This window comes from Canis lupus, chromosome 1 (genome assembly GCF_048164855.1).
Source record: "Canis lupus baileyi chromosome 1, mCanLup2.hap1, whole genome shotgun sequence".
NCBI lineage: Eukaryota > Metazoa > Chordata > Mammalia > Carnivora > Canidae > Canis > Canis lupus.
In genome coordinates, this window is record NC_132838.1 from 65,570,374 (window position 1) to 65,590,293 (window position 19,920).

Genomic DNA, 19,920 nt, shown 5'->3' on the forward strand with positions numbered 1-19,920 from the left:
ACTCAGAGATGGTTTGGGTGATTGATAGCGTTTGTCTAGAATTGTTTAATAATATGCAAGCAGGTAGGTTAAAAGTATGTTTAAAGCCTGATAAGGATGGAAGGATCACAAGAAATTTCAAAACTTCACTCTATGTGAGGACACGCACCTCTGTCCTCTCTCAAGGAACTTTTAGGACACCAAGTTCAGTAGGTGGAGCTCTTTGTTCTGAATTGGGGGTTACCAGAGCTTCCTGGCAAAGGATCTGGGTTAGAATACAAAGATAACACAGCAAACAAAAGGACAAGAAGGTACAGTGAAGGCCGTCAGCCCTCTCATTTCCCGAGTCATTGCTTTCTTCTTCTCAGAGGTAACCAGTGTCAACAGTTTCTTCTGTATCCTTCTAGAAGCAGTCTATGCATATACAAACTAGTATGTTTCTCTTTTTCCCGACTTTTTATCTTGAAAAATTCCAAACCTACAGAAAATTGCAGGTATAGGACAATGAACACACATACACCCTTCAACTGAACCTGTTGGGTCCAATTTAGTAAGACCAGCAACATGTGACTGTCGTGCATTGAAATGTAACTAGCACAAACTTAGGTGTTCTAGAAGTGACGAATGCCTACTGGTTTTTTTAAGCCTTCATATAGGAAAAAAAAGTAAAATATCTCATTAATAATTTTTACATCGATTACATTTTTAAATTAGAAATATACTTGGGTTGGGGCGCCTGGGTGGCTCAGCCGGTTTAGTGCAGGAGTCTTGATTTTGGCTGAAATCAAGTGGTGAGATTGAGCCCCTTGTCCTCCACACCAGGCGGGGAGGCAGCTTGGGATTCTCCTTCTGCCCCTCCATGCCAATCCAGGCTGCATGCTCTCTCTCTAAAAAAAGAAAGAAACATATTGGGTTAAAATATTATTAAAATTTATTTCAGTTTTTAACATATCTACTAGAATATTTAAAATTATATATATGCCTAGCATTATATTTCTATTTTACAGTACTGATCTAGATTCACCAGTTGTTACTGTTTTGCCATATTTACTTTCTCTTGATCTTTTTTCTGAAGAATTTTGGGTTAGTTGTAGATATCATGATGCTTCACTTTTAAATACTTTATATTTCCTAAGAACAAGAGGTACAATGATCACACTTAGGAAATTTAAATTTAATACAACTTATTATTTATTATACAGTTAAAAATCAAATATGTTAGTTGTCATAATAACACTTATACTTTTTTTTTTTTTTAACCCAGGATCCACTCAAGGATTATACGATGCATTCAGTTGTCACATTTCCGTTGTCTCCTTTCTGTACTCTGGAACAATTCCCCCCCACTTTTTTTTTTTTTTTAACAGTATTGATGTTTTTGAATAGTGAAAGAGAGTTGTTTCAGAAAGGCCCTCAGTTCAGATAAATATTTCTTTTGACAAGAAAAGAATCTTAAGGGGCACTTGGGTGGCTCAGTGGTTGAGCGTCTGCCTTTGGCTCAGGTCATGATCCTGGGGTCCTGGGATCGAGCCTCCTATCATGCTCCCTGCAGGGAGCCTGCTTCTCTCTCTGCCTGTGTCTCTGCCTCTCTCTGTGTGTCTCTCATGAATAAATGAATAAAATCTAAAGCTACAACAACAACAACAAAAAGCAGAACCTTAAGTGATGGGTCCTTCTCAGTGCATTACATCAGAAGGCACTAATGCTGATATTTCACATTATCTCTCACAGTCAATGTTGTGCCAGAATAATGGCCCCCATGGGGGTGACCCTGGGGTAATCTCCAACACGCATGAACATGTTACTTCACATGGCAGTTGGAACTTTGCAGATGTGATTAAGGATTTTGAGATACAGGAAGTATCCTGGGTTATCTGACTAGGTCCAAAACGATCAGAAGGGTCCTTATAAGTGAAGGAGAGAGGTAAGAGAGTTCATATCCCAGTGAGATGACTTGAGGACAACTCAACCTACCTTTGCTGGCTTTGAGGAAGGAGGAAAGGGGACCCTGAGCTGAGTAATCCAGGTGGCCTCTAGAAGATAAGAAAGGCAAGGACGTGGATTCTCCTCTAGAGCCTCCAGAAAGAAAACAGCCCTGCCAACACCTAGATTTTTAGGCTAGTGAGACCCATGTCAGACTTCTGGATTCCAGAACTGTAAGATAATAAATTCATGTGGTTTCAGCCATTAAGTTTGTGCTGATTTTTTTTAAAGATTTTATTCATTTTTTTCATAAGAGACACACAGAGAGAGGCAGAGACACAGGCAGAGGGAGAAGCAGGCTCCATGCAGGGAGCCCGATGTGGGACTCCATCCTGGGACCCCAGGATCATGCTTCGAGTCAAAGGCAGATGCTCAACCGCTGAGCCACTCAGGTGTCCCTGTGCTGATTTTTTATAGCAGCTACAGGAAACATATGGTAAATGTGAGCATTTGGTTAAGGTGTCCGCTGTACCTTGAGAACATATGAATCTTCTCCTCAGCAAACTTTCACCCACTGACAGTCTTTGCTTGGATCAGTTATTACCATGGTGATTGCAAAATACTGTTATTTTAGCATTCTCCTGGAAACAACTTCCCTTTCTCTTTTTATTCTCTATTTAATTTTTAAATATCAGTTTGGACTCATATTCTTTTTCTGTTTTTGTGTTTTTATTCGATGTGTCCTAATCCATCACTATCATCTTTTTTAATAATTAAATTGTCCCAAATTTGGCCAAAGGAGTCCTTCTCAGTTGGCTTCTGTATTGTTTTGGTGTGACTCTTAAATTTTTGAGCACTTCTTTACCTTCTGTCAAAAAATGGTCCAGGTATACCCTGTACTTTATAGATTGACTCAGGGAGAATTAAGATCTTTATGCATTTATCTTTTCTTTTTTAATTTCCTTGTTTTATTTTTACATAAAAAGGGACGTACTCTATATTTTCTAACCTTTTTTATTACTATCTTTTGAAGGATGTCCATCCTTTATATAAAAAAATTTCTCATTACTTTTGATAACTACATAGTATTCTGCTGTTTAGATATTTTATTAAAGCAGTTTCATATCGGTTATTTAGATTATTTAAAATCTTTTGCTTTTGCCAGAGTACCAATATGAATAACTTGGCCCAACATAGTTTAGCATTTAGTTTTTACTAATTTGCCCCCAAATGACCCAACTTAGAGTGCCAACCATAGATTTGAAAATGTTGTTATATATTGGAAGAAAAATCATGATATCCAATTCAAATTCACTTATAGTTATAATTTATTGACAATTTTATATTTCAATTTGATTTCAGTATGACTCAGCTATTCTTCTGTTCATTAATTTCTTCATTTATTAAACAAATATTTATTGACTAATATAAGTCAGGGACTATATTAGGCACCAAAGACATCAAGATGAACAAAATGAGATTCCTGACCTTGAAGATTAGTCAGGTGGGTTCAAGTAAATAAGGAATTACAGTAGAGTAGTGAATAATAAGAAACATGTAGGACTACCCTTTACTAAATTTACTTAGTAGGGATGCCTGGGTGGCTCAGCAGTTACAAGAATCTGCCTTCGGCTCAGGGCGTGATCCTGGAGTTGCAGGATTGAGTCTCCCATCAGGCTCCCTGCATGGAGCCTGCTTCTCCCTCTGCCTGTGTCTCTGCCTCTCTGTGTGTCTCTCATGAATAAATAAATAAAATCTTTTAAAAATAAGTTTATTTAATAGATTAAAAATGCACCACTCATCATGCACATTATATTGATGAGAACGTAAAATGGCACAGCTACTCTGGAAAATAATGTGACAGTTTCTTAAAAAAGTAAACATAGACTTAACAATTGTAGTCTTGGGAAATTATCCCAGAGAAGTGAAAAAACTTATGTTCACATAAAATCTATCCACACATGTTTATAGCAGCTTTTTTTTTTTTTTTATAATAATAGCCCCAAACTAGAAACAACAAAAATGTCCTTCAATGAGTGAAGGGTTAAACTGTGGTACATCCATACCATGGAATACCTATTTTGAAAGTATTTAAATACTTATTTAAAAGTATCAAACCATTGATCCATAGCACAGCTTGGATGAATCCCCAAGGAGTTATGAAAAAGCCAATCTAAAAGGTTACAAATTTTTTTAATTATGAGAGGAGAAAGAATTAGTGATTTGCAAGAATTAGAGATGTGGCTGGAGGAAGATGGATGTAACTATCAAGGGGCAGGTCAGGGGAGCTTTGTGGAATAGAACAATCCTGCATCTTATTGTGGTGGTGGTAGCATAATTGATGCAGATGATAAAATTGCATAGAACACCCAAACACTCACAAAAGTGTATGTAAAACTGCTGAAATATAAATAAGCTGGAAAGAGCATACCAATGTCATTTTTCTGGTTCTGATGTTGTACTGGAGTTCCCCAAGATATCACTATTGAGGGACAACTGGGGCAGTGGGGGTGGGTGGGGGGAATCCGGGACTTCCCTACAGATTTTTTGCAACTTTTTGTAAATCTATAATTATATCCTTTGAATAAAAAAGAAAAAAAAGCCCTTCTCAGCCTATTGCACTGTACATTTATTTCCTCTAATAAATCCAAGCCACAACTACCAGTTTAGTTTAGGAATTCATTTCAGAATTTTAAATATCTTAGCTATGATGTCTTTGTACCAGCTTATTTGACTAAGTTTTTCAGAAAATGTAAAAAATATGTAATGAATTCTCAAGCTATTGAGCAGATTTTTTTAGCAGAAATAAGACAGCAGAAGGTTTCCAAGAGCAGATACTTTTTTTTTAAATGAGCCTTGAAGAAAAGAAAAGGGCAAATTTACTGGGTTTAATAATAATCAGCCATTAGGTCTATGTGCTAACAGGCACCCAGACAGCAATCCATTTCTGTAGACGTCAGTATTTCTTTCTCAATACACTCTGGCACCCTCCTCCTTTCAAATGACAAGATTTCTAGCTCCTCCTTAGACTTTATAACTAACAGAAGCACTGAGCCTTGGCCCACCCACAAAAGGACCTATTTACATTTTTCTCAAAATTCCAGATGGTATCCATGATGTGCTGGACCAATTACACCAGTTGTCAAAATGAACCACTGCCTTCAACACTATTAAATAGTGAACTCAATTCTTTCTCTTTAGGTCCAGGATGACTACCTGCAGACCTCCACAGATGTCACTAGCATTTCCCTCCCATGGAACTCCTGTGTCTTAGCCAACCTAAGTCAGGTGTGCGATAGCAGGTGTCCTGTGCTAGGAAGAGACGGATGGGTTTGACCACTACAGAGTGAGCTTTCTTGGAGCCAGTGAACTAAACTCATCACTCAATACCCAAATCTCTTCTCCAACACCTTTACAGAGAAAAGGTCCAAAGGAGTTTCCGTCTTCAGTGACTGTGAGTTCATTGCTTATCCAAGGAGCCTTTCATTCTGGCAAAGTATTAGAGCAGTAGTTGCTGATGTTCCTGGAATTCCAGTTCAAGGAAAGGTAACCAGTGTTGTGTTTAAAAACAGACACACTGGAGGCACTTGGGTGACTCAGGTGGTTGACTATCTCTTGATTTTGCGGAGGTCATGATCTCAGAGTGGGGAGAGGGAGCCCCTGTGTTGGGCTCAGCATGGATTCTGCTTAAGATTCTCTCCTTCTTCCTTGGCCCTTCTCCCCACACACATACACACACCTCCCCCTTGCAGGGACGTATTTTTTTTCTCTCCCTCAAAAAAAAAAAAAAAAAAAAAGAAAAAAGAAAAGAAAAGAAACACACACACACACACGCCACACTTCATTACAAAATTATCTTTAGATACATATGTAAGAAAAAGTACTGCACACATTTGCAATACAGTTGCTATTGTTTGGTGATGTTTCCCAAAGCCATTCAGGAAGTGCTTCAGAGAACACCTGATGCCTGAACCCAGGTATCTAGTTACCTCCCACTGGTCCAATTTCTACCCTGTGCAGCAAAAAAGAGGAAGACAAGGGGAGTGACCCCTCTTTTCTTAAATTAAGAGCTAAAGAGAATTCTGCTTCTCCATATCCATCCCAAAGAGTCATCATCCAGTGTTCTTTATCCCAGAAAAAGTGAGATGGCAATTCTACCTAAATTGACCTACAATGGCCTCTGACCTTCAACAGAGATAAAAAGGATGGCTTCCATATTAACATAGGCCCTCCTAGCCATAAAAAATAGTATCATGTCATAATCTTTCATTAACTCAACATTTACCAAGCACCTGGTAGCCAAGTACATGAAAAGTGCCAGAGAAACAACTTTTTTTAAAAGATTTTATTTATTTTAGAGAGATAGAGTACCCACATGAGTGGGCATGGGGAAGGGCAGAGGGAGGGAATCTCAAGCAGACTTTGGGCTGAGCCAGTAGCAGGGTCTGATCTCACAACCCTGAGATCATGACCTGAGCTGAAATCAAGAATCCAAGGCTTAAGTGGCTGAGCCACCGAGGCATCCCAGGGATATAATTTTTTTTAAAGGAAATCTTTATTATAATAATGTATATTATTAGAGTAATAACTTTTCTTGAAGGTCATATTCTAGACTTTAGTCTAAGCATCATTTGTGGATTACCTCGTTTAATCCCTATACCCAACCCTGCAAAGTTGATACTATAACTGATAAGGGAACAGAGGTGAAGCAACATATCCTAGGTCAGCACAGGTAGAGCTATAGTCTGTAGTCAGAACCTGGATTCTTAGAGATTGCCATGGTCTTGGAAAGTACACATTCTAATGAGGTTCGATCTTTAGTGTACCAGGATTTCCCAAATTATCTTACGTATTTTATCTTATCTTCCAATTAAAAATTCACCTTCTGTTTAGACTGGCACTATCCAGAATAGGTTTTTTTGTGTGTGTGATAATGGAAGTGTTCTATTCTGTTCAAAAGAGTAGTCAACTAGCCATCTATGGCTCTTCAGCATTTAAAGTATGACTAGTGGAATGAAAAAACACATTTTTAGGGATCCCTGGGTGGCGCAGTGGTTTAGCGCCTGCCTTTGGCCCAGGGCACGATCCTGGAGACCCGGGATTGAATCCCACGTCAGGCTCCCGGTGCATGGAGCCTGCTTCTCCCTCTGCCTATGTCTCTGCCTCTCTCTCTCTCTCTGTGTGACTATCATAAATAAATGAAAAAAAAATTAAAAAAAAAAACGTGCAATTTAAAAAAAAAAAAAAAAGAAAAAACACATTTTTAAATTTAAGTGTCTGCATGTGGCTAGCGTTGGACAGCACACACCTACTAGAAGATAAGGAAAGGATTTTATTTATTCTGATTTCTCCAGAAAGACAGGGCTTAGGCAAATCAATAAATGCTAAGTTAATGAAAGAGAAGGAACTGGTGAAGAATCTTTAAGGAGAATTTTCTCTCCCTATAAGCCGAGGAACAGAAATCTTTATTATACTAGGACTTAATTAATATACACTGTAATGTTATAACAAGCATATGATATGGTATGCAGTCCTAGAGGAGTTCATGAAGATAGGAAAGAGGATTCTTAAATTACATTGAATAGTTTTGAAAGGGTGACAAACATTTTATAATTGATGCTTACTACTTTTAAAATACGTACTCAGTTCTATCTTTGCCTAATAAAGATCACTAGCTTCTTGACATAACACGGGGTCTGGATAAAGAAAAAAAGAGGGGACACCTGGGTGGCTCAGGGGTTGAGCATCTGCCTTTGGCTCAGGGCGTGACCCCGGGGTCCTGGGATGGAGTCCCACGTGGGGTTCCCCGCAGGAAGCCTGCTTCTCCCTCTGCCTCTCTCTGTCTCTCATGAATAAACTAAACAAAACAAAACAAAACAAAAAAACACTCAAAATACAAAAGGGGACTCTTGGTGGTGGTAAAGGGATGGAAATCACCAAGAATTGCAACTCAATGAACATTTCTACTAATGTCCTTCCACAAACTGCCTTCTAAAGCAGACTTCTTTATAAATTTTGTTGGAGTAAGCAAGTGCTAAATTCTCATTAAGTGACTTTGTTCAGTCTCCTATGTATCACATATATACATAAACATTTCTATAATTGAGCTATCCTGGATTTGGGGGGCAAAATATCATGAATAATAATAGGTATCTTTTGAATATTAACTGGAGCTCTGGATCAGAGTCCTCAAAGTGGCCAAGTCATGTGCCACAGTTTTCTGACTCCTAAGCAGTTCAGCTCCGACCTTGCTGCCCATGGAACTCCTCTCCAGAAGTCTCAGCGATTTTATCAGTTTGTACTGCTATGGAACATGTCTTATCGTTGCCCACTTTGTAATATTTAACCTTAGGTTTCAAAATCATAAAAGCACCCATCAAAGAAGTGCGAGAACGGATTAGCTTCTCTGGAGATCCCAAACAACGTTCCCTTAACTCAGTAAGATCAGCTCTTTGGATTTTAATGGTCTAATATTCCCTTGAAAACAATCTGCGAATGCCTAACTGGAGGTCCAGTTTCACGTCTGTTCAGGGCAGAACTGGGCAATCTTTCCTTACCTTGCAAGATAGTATACACCGTGACCACTTGCAACAGAAATCCCCAAGCCACCGCTCTTACATGCTTGGCCCCGCCCTCCAGGAGGAGCTGTTAGAGCCGAGGCAGCATCAACAACCCAGAGGAGGCCTCTATCTAGCGTGGCCTCTGAAATACCAACGTTATCACACCAGCTGCATGCAGACTCTGCCTTGAGGTTTTTGGCTTGTTTTTTTTTTTTTTGTTTTTGTTTTGTTTTTGTTTTTTTCTGTGTGTAAGGGTAAACCTCAAGGCCAAAGCCTCCCCGTCATCTTGCAGCGCTGGTCGTGGGACCGTAGGGGAACAGCTCCCAAGAGGGGTGCTCACCAGCACTGCCCCACTGCCGCTGCACATCCTCCCAGCCCAGGCCCTCGCGGTCCCCGCCAACCGGCGGCCTGGAGACCCCAAGTGCTCCGTCCCTCCTGCCGTGATGATCGCGGTTCGGCAGCATTCGGGATGCTGTTCCCCGGTCGGGGCGGGGGCGGGGGTGGGGGGTGGAGATGCGGGGCCCCGAGCAAGGACAGAAGGATGGATTTATTGCGGCCAGGGGTCCCCATGCTGGAAGCACACTCCAGGCTTTGAGGCTCGGGGAGCCGCTCCGTCACCCGGCTCTGCTCTCAGAGCCTCGCTTCCCGGGACCAGCGGCGGCCGCGGCGGGCCAGCCGTGGGGGGCCGCGGCCGGGGGCGAGGTAAGCGGAGCCCCCAGGCCGTCCCGCCCGCCGTCCGGCCGCCGCGAGCTCCGCCGTCTCGGCGGCGTCACCACGGGCTGGGGCCTGCGGAGGCCGCGCGCGCAGCTCTCCGGGGCGGAGCCGGCGGGCCGGGGCTGGGCCGCTGCGGGGGCGCCCGGGCGGCGGGGGCGGCGGGGGCGCCCCGCCTTGCAGCTCCGAGGTCGCCCGGGCATGCTGCAGCCCGAGCCTCCATACGCTGCCGCCGAGCCTCCATACGCTGCCGCCGAGCCTCCATTCGCCGCCGAGCCTCCGGGCCCCGCCGCCGAGGGGCGCAGAGCGTGGCGCGCCCGGGCGGAGCTAGAGGCGGACGCCGCACCGCGTCGCGCCGCCCGCACTTCCCCGCCCCCGCCGGGCCCGCGAGCCTGTGGGGCCGCCGTCCCGACCGCGGGCGCAGCTGCGGCGTGGGCGAGGTGCCGCGCGGGGAGAGGCTCGCGGAGCCCCGGCGGCGCCGGTCCAGGCTGCGGACGCCGGGCCCTGGTCCCCGGGGGCGCACCCCCCTCCCCCTCCGCTGCCCCGGCCCGGTGCCCCTCGCCGCGCGAAGCCCCCTCCCCGCAGAGGATGCGCTCCCCCGCGCCCGGCTGCGCAGGCCACCGCTCCCCCGACCCGAGGAGCCGGCGCCCCCGCCCTGTAGGTAGGTGGGCGACGCGGGGGCCCGGCTGGGCGGCGGCCGCCGCCGCTGCTGCTGCTGCTGCTGCTGCTGCTGGCGCCGCGGGGCGGGGCGGGGGGCCCGGCGAGCGCCCCGAGGTGTGCTAATGGCGCTGGGCGCCGACCCCGTCCACCTGACAGCCTCCCCCGGGGCGCGGCGGGCCGGGCGCGGGGGAGGAGAGCTTGACCCCTCCGCGGCCGCCCCCTCGGGGCCCGGGGGCTAGTGGCTCCCGGGGGGGGGGGTGCGGGGGGAGGATGCTCGGGAGCTCGGCTGGGGACGTGTCACGGTAAGGCATCGGCCCCGGGAGCAGATGCGCCCTTCCCGGGTGAGCCGAGCGCGCAGCGGCGCCGGGCGGTGCTCGGGCCGCACGGAGAGGCAGCCCCGGGGCGCCTTCCAGGCTCTTCCAGGCGACCCTGCAGGGCCGCGCAGCGAAGGCCCTCCCCGAACTCGGACTTTTCCCGAGGTGGAGGAGGCCGGGGTGTTCCTGTGCCGCCCACGGAGGAGCCCCCTGCTTGCGAGAAGGGCTGTGTTTTCGGGGTGGCAAGTTTGATACAGGTGTCGGGAGTTGAGAATCTGCTGGAAGGATGATGCACCGCGGGCGGCCGGCAGAGGCAGCCTTGGGCGCAGCCCAGCTTTCAGCTTCCAGCTTCCAGCGAGGGTTTGTTAGGGTTTCTATGGTTTGTATTTTTGGAGAAACTGGTTTGTGAATTCTCCACCACCCCCACCCCCGACCCCCGTGCAAGGTGTGAAGTTCATACATGAGGGCTTTAGGGCAGGATGATCTCTTCACGGGCCATGCTTTTGGTTTTGTTTGTTTGCTTCTTTTAAAACAATTTCATATTAAGCAAGAAGGTTTAGGGTTTTGGAAAGTAGATCCTGTGAACTCCAATTCTGTATTTTAACGTATTAAGGTCGAGAGCTTTGGAAAATGAGCTCCAGGACAGAGTCTTGCTCAGTTCTGTAATCCTCTGCGTCTGATGCATGGTGGGTGCTCATTAGTTATTTGTCGAATGACCTATGTTTCATCTAAAGACAATTTAGGATTTCAGTGTATTTGTCCTGTGGCTCTTGAAGTTAACTGGATTTTAAAAATTGCCTGTTTGCATAAAGTGTCAAATTGTCTTGACATTACATATGAATTTTGGCATTGGTAGGGCCACATGCTGTCTTTCTCTAATTGTGTTATTAAATGGAGTAATTCTCCTCCACCCCTAACATAAGCGCGTTTCCATGTCTGAGCTTGCGGGTTTTCTAGTCTTGTTGGTAATGAAACCTATTCCGATTAAACTCTCAAACACAATTTCAAAAATACAATTCATGTTTACAAGAAAATTCTGTTACTCTGGAGGTAACAGGGATTCGGTTAATAAGTAACATATTAACTCCCTTTAGGCTTGAGTTGTGGATGATCTAATTATAATCTATCTTGTTACAGGTAGAGGTAAAAATAAAACATTTAGGAGTGTTTGTGGCTCTGAGTGATTCAGAATAAATGGTGTAGATACCTATTTCTAACTGTGTAGGTTTTCCTTAGTATATAAGCATATCAATTTCCAAATTTGACAACTTGCGTGTGTTGGTGGTATAGTGGTGGGCATAGCTGCCTTCCGAAATTGAGAATTTGGGAATCAGGGTTTTGGAAGATTCAGTGTCTTCTGGCTTTTAAATTTTGTGTTACCTTGGAAAAAAATCAAGGATAACTGCATCATATTTCATTTGCATTATTTTTGCACTGTGAAATTTCCTGTTTTGATTTTGTTTTTATTTTCCTGCTATGTAAGCCTCATGAATCAGTATTTACCTCTTTCCAGTAACTTTATTTAACAAAATTATCTGGGAGTGGTCCAGTTTATTCTTTTCCTGTTGTCTTTACTTTTTTGGTCATTTTATTATTTTTTACGATTTTATTTTTAAGTAATCTCTACACCCAACATGGGGCTCAAAACTCACAACCTCAAGATAAAGGGTCCCATGTCCCATAGACTGAACCAGCCACGGTCCCCTTTTTTGTCATTTTAATACCTTGCCACTAGCCTCATTACATATTACCCCAAAGACTTATTTTCATAAAACTCCGGGAAACCATAGTTTATTGCTATTGCTTCTCCAGCCTACTTGGGCGTTTCCTACATGGTGAGGAAGTCACAGTTTTATGTAAAAGGAGGTAAGATTGGGGGAACCACAGTGGGAGGGAACAGATGAAAGATATTATGATTTATTAAAAGAAAGCAAAAATCAGCCCTCAAATAAAGATAATTACATTTTGTATGCCTTACATTTGTAATTAGGAATATTAAGCAGTTAATTTACGTTGCTTTTACTTGTTCACTTTAATTTCTCAAAAGAGACCTCCCCTGTGGTTACAGTGAACTCTTTTTTACTTTGTTGCAGATAATAAACTTATTTGTTTATTGGACAAATACAAATTGAGTAGTTAGGCTGTGCTGACACTCTTGGCCTTGAAACCAGTTAAGTTAGAGCTAGTTTTTAATCTCACAATGGGAGAGGCCTTTTTCTCTGTGCGTCCTGCATCCAAATGCGCAATGCCTCTGTGATTGGATGACTCACTATCAGGGCCCTGTCTGCTGAACCCCCAGCACCCTGCCTCCATATGCACTGTTATTCTTTAGATCCAATGCGATCCACTCAATTTACATATGTTGCAGCCAAAATTGTTATGGTTGCAGAGAAAGTATAGAAAAATTTGTATGAGCTTGAATTTCAAATATGGGGAGCTGGTGGTTGAAGTAGAATTGCTGCCTACCAACCTCCCTTGAAAAATGGCATAGAATGCCTTTCTTTCTGTACATACCGGGGGATATCAGTCGTCTGCTCATAAATTTGACCTGAATATTATTTGACAGAAATGACTCTTCTAGAATTTTGGCAGAATAAAGGCCATAAAGTCTACCCATTCCACTCCCATTCTAGGTGTCGGACCAGGAAGCTACCCAGATTTTCAAAAACGATGTACTTTGGTGACCTTATTTCATATCTTTTGTGCCCCTCCCTTCCTCTCTCCCCAACTGTGCACATGCTCAGGGATTCTACTACTCATAGCTGTCACAAGGAATCTACTGTTTAGGTTACTCAAGAGATGTAGTTACCAAGGTCATCGTTCGATTGGCAGCTCTTGTGTGAAGACCCAGGCAAGTTCCATTTAGTGATAGAAGCTGAAGAAAAGCCCTGCGCAAATGCTGTGTGTGGCTTTTTTTTTTTTTTTCATCATGCAAAACTAGCATCAGATAATTGATTACATTTCCCTTTCTGATTTGGCAACTAGCAAATGCAGAATCAGATTTGCAACTCGATTTTAATAGCTCTATAAAAAAACCTATGACCTGATATCGATGTTCTAAGTTTCCCTTTAGTATTGAGCTTCTGTTTTACCTTATTTCCCTTGATTCTGATTTTTATCTAATTATATTTTCTCCCTTTATTGAATTTATTATTTAAAGCTGACTCATATCCTTTGTGAAACAAGGCAAAACATAATACATAAAACCAAATGAAAGCATTTACAGAATTGATCTCTGGACACATATGTTTTTGATTAGCAAGTTTAATCGATTCCATTAAATATGTTTTGGACAAGTATTGCAAATTTAGTATATTTGAGGTTATATATCCAGATGGAAAACGGTATGCCCTAGTTTAGCAAGATTAAATTCCAGTCTATGTGTATTTGAGCTTATTTGGCCAAATGGAAAACGATGTTCCATAGTTTTGCAAAACTGAATTCCACTTATTTTGTAATATTAGATTTATGTTCACTTACTACTAATTCAAAATTGGTAAAACCATTCAATGTAAGCCAGTTATTTCTGGAGTGTCTGCCTTAGGTGCTTTGTTAGGCTGAACAGGAGATTGATTCCACATAATTTTTAAAAAGTCTTTTTTAGCCACGGGACTAGCCCGATTACCTTAACACTCCCCTCACGAGCCCTCACATCTGACCTGTTTCACATCAGTAAACTATTTGATTCATCTTTGTTTTTATGAATCAGGTTAATTTTTCTTTGAGCCTCATTTATATACCATAAAATTTGAGCAATCAGACTGAGTTAATTGACCACACTTCATCTTCATTCTGGTATTTTGACAACTACTCGTTAAGTTGGTTGAACTTAACCAGGTGGTTATTTACATTTATGTGATGCCAAGTTCATTTTGAGAACGTTTTCACCCAGGCAGAGAGATTGGCCCTTCCTACGGGTCAGTCATGGGTGTGGTCCAGGAGCCTTTGGGACAAAACTAATCTGAGTTCAAAAGCAGGACTTGAAACCTCAGAGTCGTTTGGAGAGGGAGGCAGGCAAATTTTCACACCGAAGCATTTCCTTTCGATAACCTTATCTCCTTTAACATTGGTTTTTGTGGCAGGTACTACCTTCAGTTGATTCAAAAGGTGCAAAGGGATCTGCAGTAGAAGGACCCTCATCCCTGCCCCTGGTTAGCGGCTGTCTTGTCGGTTCTCGGGGATCCTTGGGGGACCTCTCAGCGTTTGCGAGCAGATGGGACCGTGCAGGCTGCTCCTTCTGTCTCCTGGCCATTTCTCGAATCCCCTCTCTCCGTCTCCCTGGCCTTGTTAGGCTCCTCGGAGGCCTGGGACCGCAGCCTGCATCTTACCCTCTGCTGCCTTTCGGCTCCCTACCCCTCAGCTGGGCTTCCTTCTGGGCTTCCTGCTGCAGACCCCCTACCCAGGCATGAGCCCCCCCCCCAGAGCACAGTGGTCCCTCTGCACTGAGCAATCCACCTGTTGCCCCTGTGCTGCCCTGTCATGCGCCTGGCCAACTGTTCTTGACTGCCACCCCTCCCTGCCCCAATGTATGGGCCCTCTAAAAATCTGATGAAAGATCATGAGCTCGTGACCCCCGCATGCCCTCCTTTGGCCCCCACAGCCCTGGTCAGGTGGGGGGGGGTTGGGGCTCTGCAGGCCTCCAAGCTGCTCCCACTGCCACCCAGCACGCTTCTCCGTCTCCCCACGCCTCCCTGCCTGGAACCCTCTGTGTTCCGCTTTCCTTGCAAGCCCCGCTGGGTTCTGGGGCCATCCCTTGGGCGACCTTAGTGGGGTGCCCATAAACCCACCCCGGCAGCCCCAGGAAATTCAACAGCCCGCATGGTTCCGTCCTGAAACAGGCCTTTCTCATCAACAGCAGAATTGCTCTTCTAGTAGCAATTAACTGCGATTTAGGATAGCATGCTAAGACTGGTTCATTTATTTATTTTAATTTTTTATAAACAATGTTATTTATTTATTCATGAGAGACACACAGAGAGAGGCAGGGACACAGGCAGAGGGAGAAGCAGGCTCCATGCTGGGAGCCCAATGCGGGGCTCCATCCCGGGACCCCGGGGTCACGTCCTGAGCCGAAGGAGGTGCCCAACTGCTTGCTGAGCCACCCAGGCTTCCTGCTAAGCCCGGTCTGAAAAAAAAAAAAAAAAAAGCCCAACGCTAAAGCTTTTTTTTTTTTTTTTTTACTATTTTATTTTATTATTTCATTCTTCCAGAGTAGAAGCAGGGAGGTCGGCAGAGGGAGAGGGAAAAAGCCTGCTTTTCCTGCTGAGGGGGGCCCCTGGGATCATGACCTGAGCCACCCTGGCGTCCCCCAAGTTGAAGTAACAATAGTAAAGCTTTTCCCACATTGACAGGATCATAGGTAATTTCTATTTTTCACATTTTTATTATCCATATGTATTATAATGATACTGATTAGAAATTAAAATTAGTGTATCTTAGGATTCTTTTATTTTTTTATTTTTTTTAAAGATTTTATTTATTTATTCATGAGAGACACAGAAAGAGAGGGAAAGACACAGGCAGAGGTAGAAGCAGGCCCCATGCTGGGAGCCTGATGTGGGACTCGATCCCAGGACCTCAGGACCACACCAAAGGGGCCAAAGGCAGGTGCTAAACCGTTGAGCCACCCAGGAATCCCCATGAATTCTTTTATTTAACCATTCATGGCTCTTCTGCTCCCACCCCCCCCCTCCGTAGAGTACATACCTGTATCATTTTCTCTAGCATCCCTGCCTTCTCGAATTCTCTCTCAAATGTGTTAACACTCATTCAAAATAATGTTCCTGTGTATTATGGCCCTCATCTGGGAGAGTGTCTCTCAGTCCTCTGCCCTTGAATTTGCCTCTGTAACTGGTACACAGAGTGGCAACAGCTTCCAGATTGGGTGGCCTTAGACACTGATCCTGACGAGTGATGTGAACTGTCTGGAGAGAGTGGTCTGTCCAAAGAAGTGACTCCTAAAGATGCGAATGAGGTATTTTTGATTCCAAGCCAAGTAATCCGAGGGTGCCCTGCATGCCTGGTTGTTACTGCAGCGTGCCTAGCACCAGGTAATTTGCTGTTGACTGTGTAGCAGAGGGTTTGCAAAGTAAGAATATAGTTGTGTCTGTTCAGCACTGTTCATGTGGAATCCCGACTGGTGGATGATTCTGGTCACTCATCAGGTCTCCCTTGTAGAGTGGAATAAATTCGCAAGGTGACTTTGTAGGTATGAGATCCTTCAAGGTCTTCCATTTTCCTGCTGTGATTCTGACCTCACTAAGCACACATCAGATTTCCTGATTCTTTCGGCAGACGTATTCAAACCAGGAATTGAAGGTGTCCAGAGTGGCAATGATGAGTCTTCTAGCCATTGGATGAGAATAGCCCCTGCTGTGTGATCTAAAGCACAGTTTTAGGCTATTAGTGTGTTGGGAGGGCCAGCTGAGTCCCAGGGCTTTACATCTGAGCCCTCCTGCCTGGGTCCTGGTGGTTCCCTCAACACACTGCCTGCCTGGCGGGTCCCACTGCAACAGATCGTTAACACCACTCTGGTACCTCAAATCGTAGCAGTTTGCAAAATAGTTTCAATTTAATATGCCTTACCTGTTTAAAAAGCATTCTAGTTAGGAATTGTTTCAGTCCCTTCAGGCTGCTATGACAAAATACCATACGCTGGGTGGCTTATAAACAGCAAAATTTACTGCTCCCAGTTCTAGAGACTGGAAGTCCAAGATCAGGGTGCCAGCATGGTCGAGGTCTCTTGAGGTCGAGGTCGAAGCCTCTTTTCCAGGTTTGTGAACCACTGTCTTCTCGTTGTACTCTTACATGGTAGAAGGACCTAAGGATCCCTCTGGGCCCTCTTTTATGAGGCCACTCATCCCGTTGATGGGGGTGGTGGTGGTCTGGTCCTACCTCATGACCTAATCACTTCCCAAGGGCCCCACCTGGTACTATCACCAGGGCATTAGGTTTCCAACATATGGATTTGGGGTTGGGGGCACACAAAGAGTCTATAGCCGGAGTAGGAAATTTGCAGAATGGTAACTACCAATGGCCAAGACATGGAAAAATATTCAACTGAATTGCATCAAAGAAATGCAGATTGTAGTCAGATTTTAAAAGTCCGTGACAGCGCTGGCAAAGTTGAGGTTGAGTCCTATTCCTCGGTGAGAGGGTATGTCGCCATACTTTAGATTGAGAACAGTTTAGCTAGTAGAATTGTTTGGCACCAGTGGTTCTATTCTAAGAGTACATCCTAAGGAAATCAGGAATGAGGCTTAATGTCAGCAATTAGCTCGCTGTCTCTGGGAGGTATGAGGAATGGGCAAGGGGTTCAGTGGAGGGAGGGATACTGGAGCCAGTTGTCCAGCTTGGAATCCTGTCCACTGTTTACCAGCTGTGTGACTTGAGGCAAGTTGATTTCTCCTTGATTTTCTCATCCGTAAAATGAAGATGATAGTATCTACCTCCCACATTGAGAATTAGGTAAACTAATATATGTGAAGTACTGTCACAGAGTAAGCAACTGTAAGTATTAGTAATTATCAAGGGTGATTGGTGGAAACTTGGAGACAGACCACAGTGGAGGCATTTGTTAAGGGACAGTATAGAGTATATCAAACTCTGTGCACAAAAGGATCATAATCTGACTTTAAAATGCATCTACATAGAAGGAAAGACAGGAAAGTAATAGTGGTAAAGCTTTTCCCACATTGACAGGGTCGTAGGTAATTTTTTTTCCACATTTTTATTATCTGTATGTATTATGATGATACTTGTTAGAAATTAAAATTAATGTATCTTAGGAGTCTTATATTCTCAACTTTTCTCTACCAAATACATATTCATTTTGACATATTTTACTTTCTCTTCCTCCTTTCAAAGCTACTAATATTTCACTTCCCCAACATTCTCACCCACATACCATCTGTTTGGTATTTTCCTGCACTTAGCTTGCTTGTTTTGTGTATAGATCAGGCCCAAGGCTAGTCCTTCAAGAGTAAGTAGACCAAGTGAAATGACTGATGGCATTTTGGTGGTGTGGTGGCTTGCTGATGGAGGTTTAAGCCAGAGAATGCAGCTAAGGCACTGCGTCCTTTCCACACTTCAGGCACTCATCCCCATCTCCCACTCCCCATCTGTTGGACCCGGCTCCCCAGTACCCCCACCCCCCCACACACACGGGGTAATTCCCACCTCCTGCCTCTTGACTCCCCCTTTATTTGAGATTTCCCTGCACATTTCTTCCTTGAAAGCTGACATTCTGCACAAGGTTGATACTTAATGCCACGAACGCTTTCCAGGACGGCTACCCTATCCCTGATTTTAGTTATTTTGGCACTGAACTGTTTGTACCACACATCAAATATTGACTTGTTTTCATAGCCTAGTTGTTCTTACAGTAGGCTGATAGGACTGTGTGGTTTTTTTTTTTTTTTTAAGATTTTATTTATTTGAGAGAGAGACAAAGAGCATGAGGGGGGTCGACAGGTGGGGAGGGGCAGGGGTAGAGGGAGAAGCAGATTCCTCACTGAGCAGGGATGGGCTAGATCCTGGGACCCTGGGATCATGACTTGAGCCTGAGGCAGACGCTTAACCTACTGAGCCTCCCAGGCACCCTGGAACTGTGTTTTATATTACTCTATGCCCTTCAGTTCTTTAGCACAGTGGTGTTCATGTGTGTACATGGGACACAGGACAATTGGGTGGTGTTGTGTTGATAATATTCTTAAGAGATAGTTTATGAGCTTTCTGTTCTATCTTTCCTGCCCAACCTTCTCCTTTCTTTCTTTTCAGAATTAAACTGTGACCTCATTTGGTTTTCTCAGTCTTACATTTATCTGAAAAATTTTTTTTTATTTTTTTTATTTTTTTAAATTTATTTATGATAGTCACAGAGAGAGAGAGAGGCAGAGACACAGGCAGAGGGAGAAGCAGGCTCCATGCACCGGGAGCCCGATGCGGGATTCGATCCCCGGTCTCCAGGATCGCGCCCTGGGCCAAAGGCAGGCGCCAAACCGCTGCGCCACCCAGGGATCCCTATCTGAAATTTTGATAATGAATTTTCATTTCTTTTTTTTTTTTTTTTAATTTTCATTTCTAAAGACTAAAGAGCTCAACTGTGAGAACCATGGTTAGTGATGGATTTACAGTTGGGGCCCAGTAATATACAAACTAACCCTAATTGCAAGGACACTTCTATCATCAACTCTAAAAATACTGCTTGTTTGATCAAGGCAATTTAATGAATCTTCCAGAGAATGTGTTTAAAGTTCTTAAACGGGATGGATTCTCATAGATCTTGCATTTCCTGGAAAGGACAAAAATCGTGGGGAACATTTTCCTATATCTGCCCTCATAGTCTGGACCAGTGGCTTCCCAACTAGGGTTGATGTGCCCCATGAGGGTAAGGGAAGAAATTGCTAGAATGTATCATCTTCTCATGACTTCTATTTTTGTTATATGTTTTGAAATGCATCTATTAGTGCAGAAGACATGTTTTTTATAAGTAAAAATAATATACTTACCAGGATTTTATGCTCAGAGACTTTTATTGATGTGGAATGTAACTTTTAAAAATGGAGACCCCAAAAAATAAAAAATAAAAAATAAAAAAAAATTTTTAAAAATTAAAAATAAAAATGGAGACCCTTGATCCAAATAAAAGGCAAGACTCGGTGTTCCATACCCTGAATTGGTTTCTGTTGGGTATTTAGCCATAACCAAAAAAAAAAAAAAAAAATTCAGCGTAAATCCTGTGCTAGCCTAGACGAGGAGCTGTAATGTGTGTG

The 19,920-nt window shown here is 43.9% G+C and overlaps 1 protein-coding gene and 1 long non-coding RNA gene across 7 annotated transcripts in view; one reads left to right on the forward strand and one right to left on the reverse strand.

The window, feature by feature from the left end:
- Positions 1-19,920, forward strand: part of NCOA7 (nuclear receptor coactivator 7) — a 154,479-nt gene that overhangs the window by 889 nt on the left and 133,670 nt on the right. For 2 of the 5 annotated variants that reach the window (XM_072833056.1, XM_072833091.1), the window contains exon 1: positions 9,656-9,834. The exons of 1 other annotated variant lie outside the window; for it this stretch is intronic. The gene's annotated coding sequence lies outside the window, so the exon portion shown is untranslated. Of the gene's footprint in view, positions 1-9,005; positions 9,165-9,655; positions 9,835-19,920 lie in introns of those variants that run through there. 2 more of the 5 variants (XM_072833082.1, XM_072833072.1) reach the window with 2 other exon arrangements.
- LOC140637057 (uncharacterized) lies at positions 65-9,185 on the reverse strand. Of its 2 annotated transcripts, none has more exons than XR_012034295.1 (2): positions 8,803-9,185; positions 65-866 (listed from the first exon to the last, which is right to left on the reverse strand). It is a non-coding gene; the product is annotated as an uncharacterized lncRNA (long non-coding RNA). The 2 variants fall into 2 exon arrangements; XR_012034293.1 differs by having other exon boundaries at positions 8,460-9,185.